At 41.6% G+C, this 15,922-nt stretch overlaps 1 protein-coding gene across 2 annotated transcripts in view; it reads right to left on the reverse strand.

Moving 5' to 3' along the window:
• LOC124157958 (histone acetyltransferase KAT7) overlaps positions 1 to 15,922 on the reverse strand; it is a 104,085-nt gene that overhangs the window by 26,404 nt on the left and 61,759 nt on the right. The gene's annotated exons all lie outside the window — the stretch shown is intronic.

Consider the following 15,922-nt stretch of genomic DNA (forward strand, 5'->3'; position numbering starts at 1 on the left):
CTTCGCCACATGAAAGAATCTCCCTTAAAGTGTAACCAGAGCTAAAGAGGTCACAACTCACGAAAAGTGGGAGGCAACTTCGCGTTCTCCTATACCTGCTGCCTGCTTTGCAAGCATTCTCTCCCTAGTGTGCTAGGGGTGGACCCCACTTCTTTTCTAAACCATGATCTCATTCATACATTGACTCTACTACCGTAAAAAAAACACGTTTTTGCTTCTTTTTCTCAGCCCCATCAACTGCTCTAGCATTCAGAAACAACATACAAACCATGAAGATAAATGAAACGAACGAAATCTCTCTCGTAATAGTTAGTGCCGAGTTTCACTGCATTAGTTTGCTTTAAATGTCGTAGTTAACGTGTTTAGAGTTTCTCTGTCGAATCCATCAGGCTCCCATAGTCGAGTGTACCCTAAGTACTATCGCTATCCTGTCATGTAGGCCACATATTTTCTATTAGGTAATTCGCTCGTTCTGAATATCAGGAAAATAACAGATGATTTAATACGAAAAAAAAACACGTTTTTAACACTTTTCTACTCCATCATTGCTTAAATCCCTAAAATACAAATAAAATATGCAGACAAAGTATCCACATTAAACGCACAAAATTCATTTCTATAGCTCAAAACGTGAGAGAGAGAAAAACGTAAATGGTAGCGGTGATAGGTAGAAAGTGAACACTAATAAAATAAAAATGGATAACGACTGATTAACGTGCTATAAAGTTGATAAACTTAGATATAGTGGCTGAGTTGGGAACAATATTTTTCGCACTAACTTAACTTTCCCTTCCATCCCCCGAATTCTTTAATCGAACAGCGATTTCCGGTCTAAGCGAACGGCCTTATAACATCTTAAAAGGACAGTTAAACATCTTTTTCACGGTGCATGCAATGCGAATGAAATTAAAAAGTTCCTCAGTACGGGATCTACCTAGAATGAATCCTCATCGAAGGGAGCACACCACTGATCATAAATCCAGAGAAACAATGAGCAAAAATATCCATTTCTGCACGTAGAGGACATCCCGTAATAGCAGCCTGTCACGGTGAAGATGACTATGACGCGGCACGCAGCCTCCCGTCAACTCGCCCTCTTCTCCCTCCAAATGAATGAACTTCCCCGCTTCGCATTCCCTCTCCTCGTCCAATTGCGGCTCCTCAGCAAACTGTACGAACACGACTGGACATGAGAATGAAATGCACTTCCATTCGGAAGATAGTGGAACGAATTATTTCTAAATGTACACTTCAGGCAACGAAAACGAAGGAACGACTAATTGGATTTGCGGATGGGCAACAGCAAACTAACGGGACACACTCTTTATTCCACCATCGCATCTCTTTTGGCTCCATGGGTACATTTTTCGATAGCACGGGGACGAGGGTGCTAGGAAACAAGGTGGCTGTAAGCAGGGACACCACCTGTTGATCGAAGGATTTGAGCGATGCGAGCAGTAACCAGAGCCTGTAAAGGGAGAGAAGAAAATTGGATTCAGATGAGAGGGGGATCTTAATGCGCAGCAGCCGATGGCACAAGTCGTCGACGTCTTAAGCACTAACGGAGGAATGGCGTACGATCCGAAGAAGAGTAACGGCCGAGGAGCAGCTAATCAATTTAAAGTATGCTTTCTGATATTGCTTGGTGGAACACTATACATAAATAAAGTGATCAATTAATTTACACCAACGGCTGCAGATGTCTACTCTTCGAGGCTTATTCACATGGAATTGGCAATAAGGATCGGTACTTCAGGCGCAAATTTTCTGGGAGCTTAATAAGCCCGGGATCCTTCAGGGATAGCGGATACTCCGATGAACTGATCCAATATCACTAACATTGAGTTCATTTGCCAGAGCAAACAAGGGCATGCTTCAATTAAATGACGGCAGAGAGCAAGGTTGAGAGGCAAAAGGAATGAAATTAGTAAGGAAATGTCTAGAACAGAAGAACTTGCGGGTGGAAGTGGATGTCTATGTGAAAAAATCTCATCATTAAACTTCGTTTGGTGTTTTACTTCAGCTTAAAATCGATTTTAGAAAGGAGTGCGGTACTTAAAAAACAGAAATTCGTCCTGCAAAAAGGGTCACTGCCCAGCGTCGGCGTTATTAAGGAAAGGCGGCAAGGGGACCATGGCTCGATGTCCCATCCCATGGACGGAAAATGGTCGCGGTGTCCACACCTCACGGCACTTTGCCACGGTTGTCGGGTCGGGAAGCCAAGAGTGCCTCAGCCGCCCGCCTCAAACTGTGAGCGGATCGATCATCAGAACGCGGAGAGCATCCCTCCTCTCCACCAGCAACTATCGCATTAGCGCAGAGCCGGAAACCCATTCGGTGCTTCCTCAGGCCGCGCGCCCATTCGCACTTCGTCGAATCCTGGAAGCAGTGCACACTGCCTCAATAGCCAACGTCTCAAGGCCCTCAAAAGCATCGTGACAAATCACAACTTTAACCTAATTCCGTAAATTCCTCAGCTTTTATTTTTAAGTTAACTTCGTACATGAGAGATAGAGATTCGCTCAATATGCAGCTGGGCTGAATTGAACTGCCTTCAGTTAAACCCAAACAAAACCCAAGCTATAATTTTTGGTAATAAAAGACTTCTAAACACAATTGCTTACGACAGCCTCCCAAATTTAAGCGTCGCTTCCACCACTGTGCCGGTTACCAAGACTGTAAGATATCTTGAACTCACGCTCACCTGCAATCTATGATGGGATCAGCATGTGCTTGAAGTATGTAATAAAGGGAATAAGACCCTTTATTTATTGAAACTACAAAAGAAAAATCTCCCTATTTCCACGAGAATTATGCTTGTCACATGTGTTATCTTCCCCATTATTGATTACTATATAATACTCTATAATGACTTACCTAGGGTATTTGAAATGTGTCTGCAACGGTTAATTAACTCCTGTGTTAGATTTATATTTGATTTACGTAGAGATGAACATTTGACCAAATTCTACACTGATCTGAATTGGTTACCTCTTCACAGCCGAAGGGATTATATCTTGGGATATTTTCTGTTCTCCTTATTCCAAAAACAGACTCCTGCATACCTGTACGAATTATTCATCCCCCACAAAAACCTTACTGGAATTTCCACCCGCCGTGTTTCTGATCTTCAAATTCCTCAAGCCCGCACCAATATATATTTCAAATCTTTTCATCCAACTGCGTCTGGATTATGGAACTCTCTACCGCCAAATATAAAGACGCCACAGTCACTTCAGTCGTTTAAAAGAAGGCTGCACTCCTATTTGAAGTCTGGGGCTTAATTGAGTCTCCTCAACTCATTAGAGTAATCATCTTAAAGTTGTGATGTTATCAAAACTATCCACATAAATGTGTATATGTATGTGTGTGTTCATTACTGTCTAAGTTAAAACTTATATTTTTGTGTTATTAGTATTGAATATTTTACCTTTTTTGTATAAATATCTACTACTTGTTAGCCTAGCAATTATCTCCATAATGCCTTATTTTTGTCAAAATGCCTTTTATTAAGAGTAGAACATTTCCTGTATTTTCTATTTTTTGCTCTCATAGGTTTTACCTAGAGCATAATAAAAATATTCTATTCTATTCTAAATGCTTGCATTACGCTATCATTGAATATTAAATTGCTTATCACCTCCTTCACTTAACAGCCGTAACTATCAAACGTGATACACACATTACACTGGAGCAGCAAATAGAAATATGTACCTATCTTATTAATAACGAAGAAACGAATTGGCAGTTCTTGAGACATGGTTAGGCTAACATGTAGTAAATGTGATTCTTCCACAGAAAAAAGGAGCTGTGATAAAATCACTATCAATACACGCAAAGATCAAATAACGTCATCGATATTTCCGTATCTTCTTCAGTACGTCACACAATTAATTTTTTCTGCCTCACAAATTGACGCTAGAGACATCCCCATCCCACTAGAGCGCTTTTTGGCAAATATGAAAAATATAAATATTCACTATGAACTATTTTCATTATTTCATCCTTAAAAAATCACTACGCCAATCGTTGTGAAGGAAAAAAAAATTATTCAAATAATTTATTGTTCAAATAATTTTATGAATTATTTTTCTAATAAATATTTGCATAGGTGTTTTTATTATTTTATAATATAAATATTCTTATTGACTAAGTAACTGAATATACTGGATATTCAAAGAGCAGTTCAAGAAAACGACAGGTTAAAGACGCGTTATCTCTAAACATTTTACTTCATTTTAAAATTTTACAAACGAAGATGGCAAAATGCCTGCATTAATTACGACTTTATTAGAATGTATTGTAGTGGATATTTGTAGACGTTCTTGAACCGTATTAGATAAAATTATGAGTAGTCCGCCGGAATGGACATACCTATTCCGATCTAGGGGAACTACTTCATCAACATCAGTTTTATACAATTTTAACGCAGATAGCTGAAGTAAAATTATCGAATAATTAAAATAACACAGAGAGTCAGGATTGTCAGGGAAGTGAGAGGATTTGGATATATTGAGAATAGATTTGGAGTTCTGGTTCGAGCGATACATGAAAGACGACACCGTTGGAATTTTACGAAGTTAGCGATGCACTTAGAAATATATGCATTACTTTCCATGGGGTACACATACAATCAAACTAATAAGAGATTTCAGGTGTTCATCATGCCCGTCATTTGACGGTCGTCGTCATCTGAGTCAATTCGAGGATGGAATGGGCATTTTACTATAGTAAACGCATTAAGTCAAAGAGGCATCTTCGGTGTGCTTATTGAAAAAACCGAAATGCGTAAGCCATCACGGAATAACTAGAAGAAAGACGAATGATGTGGAGTCTCACTTCTCCGTACCTACGCGTACGCGAAGTTGGGTATAATCCAGCTTTCAAGGCGCGATGGCCCATAGAATCAATAATACAGCGGAATACAACCATAAAGGGTGCAAAGTTAATACCAGACTGATATAGATTACTTCCGCTCTGAAAATGGCTCCGTTCACAAATTTAATCCGCATTTAAGTTATATTCACCCTTAGTTGCGTTGGTATTCTTCCTGGCGTGTGATTGAGGAAACCTCAATTCATTTTTTCACCTTAGGATAGAAGATGCGCTGGCCCACGTGACTCTGGTCAGCTCACATTCGCCTGGCGTGCAGTTGTCACCTCGCAAGTGGCCACTCATTTCGAGGCCATCAAACCACCCCACATTCATGCGTACATTTTCCACTTCCTTTCGATGCTCGAACTCGGAAGTCTTTCTGTTGAACTGTGAGCATACAAGATGCAATTTTTTATCTCGTAGGTATAAAGATATTAAAAAAGCATCCTCTGAACAGGCTCTTTCTACAAACGTAATGAAAAATTATTAGCATTTGTGGAATTTACCCATCCTAGACGTTGGTCATGCAGCTGCTTTAACGTTAATATCGGAGGCTGAGTTAACAACTCTTCTTTAGTCTTATTTATTTCATACGCTGCGTCCAACTTTTACTCAACAAAAATTTGATTTTGCTAATTGTAAAGCTTTTCTTCCACAATCGGTCATATCCACTCTTGTTACCTGATTTTTTATTTGAATATTCACTCGTCCCTGTTGCTATATCAATCTCTCCTCTTGGCTGATGATCCAGGCTCCAGCATCCTCTTCCGTGTGCGGTCACCACACCGCACCCCAACTCTCGCTTCATTCATTTCGTATTGAATGGCGCAGTCCCTCCTCATTTCTTACGACGACCACTTCCTCACTCCTCTTTTAATGCCCTTTTGGATTTGAACGTTTTCGAATAAGTTAATCCGATTCAGGCGTGATGCAGTGGAAGTTCGACATATTGAAATAAAAGGTAGTTGCACATTAAATAATTGCGGAATAGAGTAACTACCTTATATTTCAATTGGATTTTTTCATAAACTACCGCGCTTACATATTTATCTATTTTACAGCATGTATCAACTCATTAACTTCTCCTTTATAACACCCGCTAATTAAATCCTCCTTCTTTTTAAAACCCTCTCTAACTTTAGGTACGTTTCTGTGATAGCTAGATAGTTATCTGAGAGGTCGATAGTTTAAAGAAAAATGCCTGAGCTATTCAACGTATTCCTCTACCACTGACTCAAAACTTTGAGTGCAAAACAATTTATTGCATCAGCGAATCATGTCAATGACACCAGGTGCACTCGCCTCCCCCTGAGCAGTGCTTCTGCATGTCCGGAGCATTTGGCCCAAGGAAAGGTGACTGTGTGAATTTCACGCACCAATGGAGTGGAGCCACTGCCAGCGACGATACCGATCTACAGGTAAAAGGTTGATCGAGACTAGACAAATGTGCAATCAGTGGGGCACCTCTTGTAGAATTTACACCCTCGCAATGGAAAGCGACAATTTGAGGCAACAAAAACAGACCGACTGGAGTCACCTTTCCTTGGGCCATTGAACGCCACTGGCGATCACCGGGTTCGAATTCCAGCCAAATTACATGACTTCATTACGGAGAATTTCCGCCTTAGAATTTTATAGCACAAAGCTTTAGATATTGCAACAATTTTTGTAAGAAATAAAAGAACTAAGGAAGCAAAAGATAGATTCCGTGCTTTCCCGGCGAATGGACTTTGTGAAGAGTTCTCGGGATCGCCACCGGGTCAGGAACTCCATAGCTGCCGAAGTTTCGATGTCCGACTCGGTCATCGAAACGTCGACAGCTATGGAGTTCCTGACCCGGTGGCGATCCCGAGAGCTCTTCACTAAGGAAGCAAATTTTGTCACAACCTAGTAAACATACGTACCATAGCAACATTATCAAATCAATAAAGTTTGAATTCGCCATTAAAAGCGTGTTCATACATTAAATAGCGTATTTCGGACAAAAACCACGATTTCAATCCTCATGGGACAATCAGCGCGAACCTCATTCCTTATTAAACAGCGCTGTATCGAGCTCATCGCAGGAACGCCTTAATCTCTGGGCACGACTGCATCGAGTGGTGCGCCGAATTGCATCGACCTCAGCCCATAAATGTATCGAGCCCTTCCCGGCGAGGAATCAAGTCCTCCCGTTCGTAAGGGCAGAGATGGTCCGCACGAATCGAAACGATGGGTCCTGTACGACGCGCGGGTTCTTCTAACGCGGGTGGTGTTGAGGGAGGTTGGCCAATCCACTTAGAAGAGTTCCTGCCCCTCCCTTGCACCAGTCTCCCAAAGGGGCCGCGATCGATACCAGACTCTCTCTCTCTCTCCGCCCGTCCTTCGGCCACCGTCTGGAGCATCCGACCCCGTCTGGCAAACGACCTCGCCTCCCTCCCCCGGGCGGATAGGCGGCTCAAATAGTCGGAGAGGGATAAGAAAGCTGGAAGACGACAAAGGCTGCGGCAACGAGAGGGCGCGGCAGTCACGGCGGCGCAGGGCGAAAAGAGAACTGCGGATGTGGCCCTCGCGAAGAGAGCCGCTCCCACGACGAGCGGCAAATCGAAAGGAATACTTGAAACTAGTCTATAATAAGAGATATATGAAAACCAACTGTAATGTAACAAAAGGACAGTTTATAGCTGCCCTTGAGGTACGTTAAGCTAAGAGCTCATCCCATGATTAGCGCTGTACGATGACCTTTCATCGATACTCAGGAGTGCGCTCTTTCACTCCATGCGTCCACATCACTAAACGATTTCCAGACAGACCGCCTTTCCACTCGCCGTTCATAAAGTAGAAATATGAATCATGAAAACAGAGCTAGGGTCAAACCGATGTGGATGACAAACTCCATCGCCTAATGCACAATAAAAAAGGCCTAAAATGCAGTGTTAGCATCGATGATCAACATCAATAACGATGAATTATGACGATAATCAATTGCAAACCATCTTAGTGAACATAAATAAAACAACGAGGGTATTGCTTCTAAGACAAAGAATATTTTTCAACCGTGATTATATTTACCCATGAGTGCGACTACTCAAAGCTCATGATCGTCACCAAAGACTAACAGCAGTCGCAAATTATGGTAAAAAACTAATTAGTCATGCTTAATCAGCCGCCCCATGCTCATTATCGAGCTACTAGCGAGATTTGCACAGCCACAATCGCACTGAGAAAGTTTAAATTCAGAGAACAACTAAGGTACAAAAGTAAGGAATACGAGCGAACACAACGAAGACTGGGAAAATGAGAGGAAATGATTCTAGAGGGACAATGGTTTTGAGCATAGGCGCCTCGGGTGTAGCGAATGGATAAATGAGAGGAGAGAGGAGAAGAAAACTGAAAAAAAAAAACAATGTGAACATCGGATATTGGATAGAAAACGAGAGTGAGTGTTGTGCTTGAGAGAATTATGGAGCTTCCAACAGGCAATAAACCGGATGCTGCCAATGAAGTAATAACATTGTGTCATAGGGACGCTCATTTCCGGGACATTAATAAAGAGCACGGATCGCATGGAAAGCCATAGATGACCAAATGCTCAAGAATAGCAAGGCTTCGACGGTAGCCAGTAGCAAACAAGATTGGGATCATCTCTGCGGTCCACTTCGTGGTAACCGGTCGCCGGAGAACTAAGCGGGTGTGGTAACAGCTTGCATTTTTGCAGGATGTTGCTTATTTTAATGCCACTAAGGTCCGCAACTGGATCGAAATTAGCATCTCCGTAAAAGGAAGAGTAGATAGTTCTCCATTCTCAGAGTTCCCCATCATAGAATTCCCACGGATATCCGAAGATAACTGACACTGCGAAACATCGTCAACGTGGCAGTTTGGACCTCCGATTCAATATTTATTTACATGAGCTGTTTTTGGCATCTGGACAGAGACCAAGATTGACAAGGTAACAGTCCACACCAGAATCCTTGATGGGTCTGATTGGCTGATTCCCACATCAGCGCTTGATGACAATTTGTTTTATCCGATAGGAATTTTTTCCCTTAGAATATAATACTCACGAAGGGAGAGAGGTATCAACATTGGAGTAGAATCTATTCATAAGAAATTCACTTTTACTATTTCCAATAATAATATTGAAGCTGGGCTTTTGGTTATTCCACTGCCACCTTGATGGCTCTGGTTTATGGAATGAATTCTCGAGTTAGGTCCCGATGCAAGAGCCGAGTCGACGAGGAAGCGAGGAATCGCGGAGGAAGGCGGTCGAGAGCTCTCTCGACGAGATTGAATCGATCGTGGTATGAAGAAAACACAAGAGCGTCCACCCCCTAAGAAAATTACATCCCATAAAACTGTTATGATGTAGACATTCGTCGAAGGACAAGTGGACGGGAAGAAAAGCAAAGGAAAGCACACAATGAGTTACATAGGATACGATAATAAGGATGTTAAAGAAAATAATCAAGCAAGTATGAAAAGGCAAATTGACAGGAGAGCGGACGATGCGTCAAACAATTTTAGGATTCATCACTACGAACAATTACTACATATTCGAGGCAAATAAATTTATTTCAATCAACTTTTACTACAGCCTAAACTTCAAAATAAAGGATTACTTGCATGAGATGCCTTTGGTCTTACACTAAGAGAAAATTCGATACTTTCAACATAATTCTAAGTAAGGAGAGATGAGATGTCTTCTTTCGTGCTTCCTCAAGAGCTTGGCTATGTCAAAGTAGCGTCCTTGCGAATATATCTATAATATTTTCGGAAAAAACAATGCTTCGGCAACATCCGTCATGATAAGAAGCACAATGCAATATGCCAGATAATTGTGTTACGTTTTACGAAGAGGAGAGAGGATCCTTCCAATAGAAAAAACGAAGGTTGAACTCACTCTCGGTGAAACTTAATCGATGGTTAATTGAAAAGAAGGGAGAATTGGAATACTGTACAGCAGTGTCGATACGATAGGATCGTAAGCAAGAGACTGCAGCCACCTCACACGATTCCGCCCTGCCTTTACGCATGCTACTCATCATTCCACACGTAAAATTTCCGCTCCAGTCCACGCACTTTTCTCAACCCCACTCATCGTGAACATAGATGGATGCTCTCTCGATAACCTTGCCGCTATCCGTATCGCGAGACGACAAGACATTAGCTTCATATTGACCCGCTACAAGTGAGTCTGTCAGCCCGGCACAAAAACGGCGCCAAGTTCGAAACGACATCTTGACTGATCGGATCCCAATCACCGAGCACCGCCTAAACAAATGGATTAGTCCAAACCCAAGAGTGCGAAATCGTCGCTTCACAGAACTAGTACAGTAGCCTGACTGTCCGATAGTGGGGGTATTCGGGTGTAAGTTCAGGTCATGAGAAACGAACTTCTGTCAGAATATTTCATTCTTGCTGTACAAATACAATCCCGATTCAACTTTATGTGGATAGGTGTAACTTAAACAGTGCCACGGGTGGATCGCATGGAAATGGATGACTGTAAAGAACTTAAGAGGCCATCGACGGCACAATGTCGGCCGCTAGACGAGAGGAGACCAAAAGACAAGGCCCGCTCCCAACCCGCCCACCCACCCACAGGAGGCAACGACCTCTCCCGCCGCCAGCCAAAGAGAAGAAGAGAAGAGCAGCGGCGACGACACGGGCGGAAGGGGGCGGCGGCGGCGGCAGCCAAGAGCCTCACGGACTCACTCCCTCGCGCACATATATATATGTACTAGCACTCCAACGTGCGTTTGCAAAAAGAAATGACCCACTTCCACGCTATATCTAATTTAAAAATTGCCATCCCGGGTATTACTAGTCACGCACAGACTCCTCGGCCGTGCAACGGATTCTAAGCGACACTCCTTCAGGACCAGGATGTTCGGTACATTGCGCAACTGCAAACAAGGTTGCATTCAACGCCAAGGGAGTTGCTGCTAGAGATTTCATTCATAAAGGAAGAAAATGGGCTTAACATACTGGAAACAGAGATTTATGGCGAGCACAACAAAATAACTTGCACGAGAAACGTGCAAAATCAATCAAGGGGAGCACCAACGTCGGAGTGAGTTCCATAGGGCTCAGTCTTAGGATGCCAATGATATCTAACTGATCTATAAAGCTTATATTTCAAGAATCTCAGGGTGGATCGCAAGAATAGCTGTAAAGGGACCATGTCGTTGTAATCTACCGCAAAGTGGACCAAAGTGGACTGAAATTGCGGCCAAACCACCAAAAAAGAGAACGTGAGGCACAGTCATTTAAACTTGACTGCACCGTATGTGATTGACTGGGGTATCTATAAACACTGCACGCCACCCTCTCCCTCTTAATTTCACAGGAAAGTCGGTGGCTGATTTCAGAATTTAATAACTTACTCCCCTAGGCCAACGCCCTTTCCTAATCTACTTTAGCAGCGAATCATGCGTTTCCAGCATGTCATTCGCCTCACTGTGTACGCCAAAAAACACTAATCCTAGTTACTTGCAATTGCTAATCGCGAGGCACACCATTGGCAGAAGCGGGGTTGGAGGCTGCGTTTTTTTTCTTCGAGCATAACTTTCGCATCTGCAAATATCTGCACATTATCGAGAATTTCACAGCTTAAAATTTGGATAATAGCCTGAATTAGGTTACGTTGAAAATCAAGATGTAGGTAAAACGCTACGGCACTGGTTTTAAACTGATAGCATTTCAAGTTACGGTTCCACTTTATCGCAAAAAATTAACTATTGCACGAGAAGTACGCAATGATTAACGCTAAATTAAAAAAAATACTCATTAATTCCTTCTGTTTCCAATTGACAGAATTCAAATAGGATTAATAATGATAATCCACTGAAGTGAAGGTTTATTTAGATATGTACTAGGAAACCACCAGCAGACTCGAGTGCGCTCACTGTCAGAGTGGCCCGTACCAACTTGTGTATTCCCAGTCACCTGTTACTATTGCTAATACGAGTAGCAGGAAATTTTCTCAAGCCCCTAATCCGTCACATGGTTTATTAACATTATAGTTTATTAGGAAAGAAAGTTCATTTTTAGGCCTACGCTTACATTCTAGGGTTCTCTGTACCACTGTGCGGCGTCCATCTCTAATCCTAACCAAACTCCGGGCCGCAGAGGCACAGTGGACGAAAGATCTTTAAGAGACGTAGAAAATTTCTGGATGATTCGAACAACACATTACGTTTCTTTTAGGGTTGTGCACGCGAGGGGATTGTCGGATGAATGACTCCCGAGGGACGACCTTGCGACGACGCCCAGAATGGAGCGGGCGCGACCGATGGTTCCGTGCGCGACCGCCACAGCATAGAGGGGCGCCATCTCCGCTCGCATAGATGAGAATTTTCGCCGAACGTCTAAATTGGCGCAAGAGGAAAACCAAAGTTTGCTTTTCATGTAACTAGGAATGCGACGAAAAAAAATTACTGAAAGAAAGCTCCGATGCCTTCACTTGCACTTTCAATGCCTCATACCCGTGATTTCCAAGGCAATCTCCACAACTACATGAAGGAAATTTAGACGAATCTAATCCGTCATAAATTTCTATTCTTCGATTATCTTCAATGCATAAATCCGCTTATAACAATAAAATGAGTTGTTATAAACATTCGCGACGATTACGTGTGTATTTCCACGAAATAATTCTTGTCGCAAAATTTATTTTCGCGCAAAGAGCTCGAGGTCGAGCTAGAAACAAATGTCTTCAATAATGTTGTGCATCGCGACTTCCTCGCATACTCAAGAGACTAATTTGCGTGACATCACAGATGGACAACTTAAATATGACCAAAAATAGGACACCAAATGAGGAAGTCAATATCCTGAGGTAATATTTTCCAATTTTCTCTATTCCTTCACGAATCCGAGCTGAGATTTTGGACAAAACTGAAGCGGTCGCTATGAAATGCATTATTATTCGCATTCATTGCAAAATTGTTGCAATGAATTGATCGACACCACTTTCAACGCAGTTCAGATACGGAATTTCACAATTTTCTGTTGACTTCGACGGATGGAAATTCGAAGGAAATTCACACCTAACAAGATATTTGCAATTACTACTTCCATCAAGAGAGCTAGTTCGAGGATATATAAAATATTTAAGTTAACTTCAATTATGTAGCCCATACTTGACGCAAAAACTAGTGATAGGGTTTAAGTTCAATTACATGCATCAATATGTCGCTCAGTTCAAGCATACTTTCGTACCATTAACACTGCATTCTCTTGATGAGATGAAATGGACTTAAAATATTTTAAAACATTAGTCGCTATTTCAATGCAAATTATGCCATTGCCTAATTCCATACAATTTTCTCTAGCTACACTGGACCCACTGGATCGTTCACACGTTTGTTCCGTTCCAAAGAAACGGGAACGATAGGCATGAACATAGGCTAAGAACATCCAATGCGATGGCTCAAAGCTGAAGTAGTGGGTAATTTACCGGTGGACTTATGCTACGCTAGTTCACTGCAAATTATGCCATTGCCTACTTCCATACAATTTCCTCTTGTTACACTCACCCACTGGATCGTTCACAGGTTTCACACACAGAAAAAAGCATGATGAACATGAAAATAATTTCAGGCAGGTACACCTCTACATCATTTCTTTTGTCGTATAACCGTAATGCTATTTACGTCTTTCAGACCGATTGCGACTGTCTTTGTATAGACTGTTATTGTAAATAACAAAAGCAGTAGAAATCGCTTTTGTTTCTTCACTTAACTTAATAACTTTCCACTTCATCATTTATGGAGTCACTCGCTGTTCGTGAATTTCTATTCACTAGGCTTTAAATGGTAATTTGAAATAAAAACTCACATATTTAACATGATATTCTCATTTAGGTAGCAAAGCGAGGGTAGTGTCATCCAATATCAAACTGAAGTACCCTCAATCCCACTGCTGAATTGTAATCGTCAAATGCGACTTCGTAGACTGATGCACGTCTTAATCGAAATCCCGCCTGAAGCGCCCGGTGCGGTGATTTGGAGAAGTAGCAAGGGTCGGAATAGCACTAGAAGGCAGTTCGAAGGATCAAGTGCTACCTAGGTGCCAAGATAAAATGGAATTACTATTAAATTACTCACAATGGCAATTTTTCAACTTCTCAGTGAGCAGAATTTAAGCTTGCCCTTAAGCCTAAGCTTACATTTAGCTTAGTTTTAATTTCACGGAAAATGCTCTCAAGATCACAACGCCACGCAAAGACTTCCAAAATGTGTTCCCCCTGCCCCCCCTTAACCCAATGCGCTTAACGTGGCTCTAATATCAAGCACGGCAGTTAGGAGAAAAACAATTTAAACCTCATGCTGCAATGTTATTTATGAGGAAATTGAGTCAAATAAGGTATGACAAATTCTTTTCTTTTTCTCCATAATGTAGGGTAAGTGAGCGTAAGTATTTACGTTACGGTTGCAATATGAGTTAAACCACACAACGTCATAATCGAGCGCCATGCGCGGCAGTTCCAACGGAGCAGCGGCACATCCGCCGAGAGCAGGCCGTGAGTCAGCGCCACATTCCTCGCCTCAATCACCCTCACTCACTCATCCCCCCCCCCTTCTTCCTTCCACGAATTCCAAGTTGAACGGTGGCGTCACGGCCGCCCCATTTCGCACACCCCACCGCCAGGGTGAGCCACGTCCTCTCCTACCATTGGACGCCATGATAAGAGTCGCATGGACTAGGAGATCAGGACACGATCCACCCCCATTTGGCGCACGGCAGGGGATGCGTACTTCTACTCATCATGCACATATAGGTACAACCACAACGGCTCGTGCCATACTAAGCACTGCGAACAGATAACATAATATGCCCTTCAATAAGCACCTCTTTAGTCTAATGATTTATAAAGCTGGAAATATGTTTAAGTTTAGAAAATTTTTACTGTTTCCAACTTCTTTACGGAAGAATACAACTAGTTGAATCATTCAAAATATATACGAAGAGCTGTAATACGAATTTTTTTGGGATACATGAGGGATTTCCGGAGTACAGTATTATTCATAGTGTCAATGTAGCTCTAAAACATCAAATTTCATCGCTCAATTCTCAATGGATCATATCCAAAAATCTGAAAATAATATCGAGTCTTCTAGCACAACAATAACGTAACAAAAAGATTCCTATTTTTAGCGTGCTGCACAGAGAAATACAACATTCGCGGGTCACTTATTTTAGCTGATCATAAGCATGAAGATTCACTTCCTAAATTCACAGGTTGGACAGTAAATCCTGCCACAAGACGGCTTTCCCGAGCAGACTATCTGATGCGCCGAGGGCGCTTGAAGAATTGTTCCGGTAGCCAATGGCCTCCACTACCATGTTGTCAGAAAATAATTAAAATAAAAATGACTTTAGTTTGCGGGGCTAGTGTGGTGTATTGTTTGTGAGAAAAGGAAGCTTAAAATGTGACTTTTCGTAAAACTTGAACAACTAAAACTAGGAAAATAAATAAAAACAATAACCGGAACAAATTAAAATATGGCGTAACTATTTCTTTAATAGGTTTCTAACGGCTTTTAAGATTTTTTTTGTTTTAGATCACAGTCCTTTTCATTTTTGATATTTTTTTATTTTTTTCGCGGATTTTCGAAGTTTTTTGGATTTTCTCGTTTTCTAACGTATCTTTTGCTTTTTTAAAAGGTTTTTAAATATTTTTATTAAAAAAATAAATATAAGAAGAAAAGACGTACGATACACTCACAGACGAGTGATATGTTTAGGCAGTGGATGTGTGAATGGAAAATTTTAAGACGGCTTTCCCGAACGCAAATTTAATTTTATGCTGTTTACACATCAATACCCTGCTTCGCCGAACGCGTTGTCATAAATCAATCTTACGCGATTTCCGAAGAAGGGTTGATGCTAATTTGGATAAAGAATCTGAATTAAAATTCCATCTAATGCATCTTTGAACGTGGATTCGCACAACGTGGCAATATTTTAAGCGGATCGTAACACCCACGTTTAAGGTAAGATCACTGTATTTTCATTAAAGCATGGGTTCCGTAAGAAAAGATGAATATTTCTAGATGTT

This window comes from Ischnura elegans, chromosome 4, assembly GCF_921293095.1.
Source record: "Ischnura elegans chromosome 4, ioIscEleg1.1, whole genome shotgun sequence".
NCBI classification, from domain to species: Eukaryota; Metazoa; Arthropoda; class Insecta; order Odonata; family Coenagrionidae; genus Ischnura; species Ischnura elegans.